The 1,988-nt window shown below is 38.3% G+C and overlaps 1 protein-coding gene across 6 annotated transcripts in view; it reads right to left on the bottom strand.

Moving 5' to 3' along the window:
- LOC106517806 (nuclear factor 1 X-type) overlaps window positions 1-1,988 on the bottom strand; it is a gene marked incomplete at its 3' end in the record, with an annotated part of 205,716 nt that overhangs the window by 156,474 nt on the left and 47,254 nt on the right.

Below are 1,988 nucleotides of genomic sequence, written 5' to 3' on the forward strand. Positions count from 1 at the left end.
AGCCTGCATCAGACAAGGCTTAGTTATTAAATGTTTTTTGTTTGTTTGTTTTTGTTTGTTTTGTTTTAAATTGAGACCTCTGTAACATTTGTTAACATTCTTATTTTTATCATGTTAATGGAGGAAGAAAAAGTAGTATCGGCTTCAAGAATCGGCCAAAAAATATCGGCTGCACGTATCGGCGTATCGGTTAGACTGATGTTTAAAAATYGGTATCGGCCTTCAAAAACCTGTATCGGTCGATTTCTAAGCTGAACCAGAACCCGCAATGACAAAACACATATGTATGGGAAACGTAATATACATGGAAAATGTAATACTAACAGTCAGAACAATCCCAAAACTGAGTCCATGGATAGTTTTCAACGTGAAACTAAGATGCAAAGAGATCACTCACAGGAGTGTAACTGGCATCGAAGCACAGAAATCAAAGCCTAAAAGCCTAAAAGGAATGTGTGCATAACTCTCGTATATATAATTTTCGATGTATACAGCAGCACCATTAGATTTTTTCTAATCTTGTGAACAGCTGTTACAAATCAAGCCATGGGAAGAGGTGGATAGAGACAGCATGGTGCGTGTGGGGAGTGGGGTGGGGGGGCTAGTCTTCAAATATATGCAAAGTTAGTGCTTCGAAATCCAGATATAGATGACATTCATTTAATCAGATCTCCACATAAAACAAACTGGCTGATGCGTTCCCACTCTGAATTCTGCTTTGATGTTTTCCTTTAAGRCGCTGCTCCCTCAGATTACAGCTGATGGTGAGGTATGGCAGAAGTAAGATTTMTTCTTGCAGAAACAGATGCTTTAATGAAATAAAATCAAATCTAATTTAAAAAAAATGAGGTTTCTGTGTGGTGGCGCAAAGGCACAGTTGTCACGTCTCAGCAAAAAAGGTGGCCAGATTGAATCCCAGCCGAGGACCTTTCTGGGTGGAGTTTGCATGTTCCCTCTGTGCATACGTGGGTTTTCTCTGGGTACTCTGGTTTCCTCCCCAAGACCAAAAACATGCATGTAAAGCTAAYTGATGCTGTYCCTAGGTGTGAATGGTTGTTTGTCTCCATGTGACCCTGTGATGGACTAGCAACCTGTCCCAAGAACCCTGCCCCTCACACAGTGACAGTTAAACGTGGGCACCAGTCACCCTATGACCCTGAAAGGAAGAAGCAGGTAAAGATAATGGATGGATGGAAGTGTCTGTGACAATTAGTCTACATTATAATTATAGTTTGAATTGTGGGGAAAAGGGAGGATTTYTATCCAGATAATTAAGACTTGGACCTCCCCAAAAAACATAAAAACTACTAAGTACTCTTGCATTATATCATATTTAAGCATGGTAGACTCTTTATTGGGATKTAAGACCTCCCTAAACTGAACTGTGCTTAACCTTGCTGACCTTTCAATTTACCACTGTCCATCACCKTTACCACTAATGGAAACTCCCAAATTTCTTCTTGAGTGTTCCAGCCACAAGCTAAGTAAATCAGTGAGTCACAATATTAATCTTCCACRTTAATTTCACGCTTTGGTTTTCTTTTAAATTTTGGAGTTAGATTGTGTGAAGTGTCTAAAGGTGAATGCTGAAATTACACCATTTTCTTTTAGCAGTACATTAAACTAGCCTGTCGTTTTCTCGTCAAACATTTCAGAAATATTAAGATTTGCTATTAAAACATGTTTTCCTCTTGCGAGTGATTCCCAGAGTTTTCCCAAGCTGAACCCAAAAAGTACATGTTTCAGAGCCATGTGACCTCAACTATTCTTTGCTAAACCAAAAAAAAAAACTATGTGTGATAAGTCAAATAAACAAGGACAGATTATCACAAATAATCATAATAACAATTTAACTCATTTAGTTTATGTTTTTTTTATCTTGCAACAATATTAGTAAAAAAAAGTGTTACCCTCAATCATTTACTTTTGGTTTCTTGTGATCCTTATTAGGGTCCTGGCCCCAACTTTGGGACCACTGACCTATGTCT

This window comes from Austrofundulus limnaeus, unplaced genomic scaffold, assembly GCF_001266775.1.
Source record: "Austrofundulus limnaeus strain Quisiro unplaced genomic scaffold, Austrofundulus_limnaeus-1.0 Scaffold53, whole genome shotgun sequence".
Lineage (NCBI taxonomy): Eukaryota > Metazoa > Chordata > Actinopteri > Cyprinodontiformes > Rivulidae > Austrofundulus > Austrofundulus limnaeus.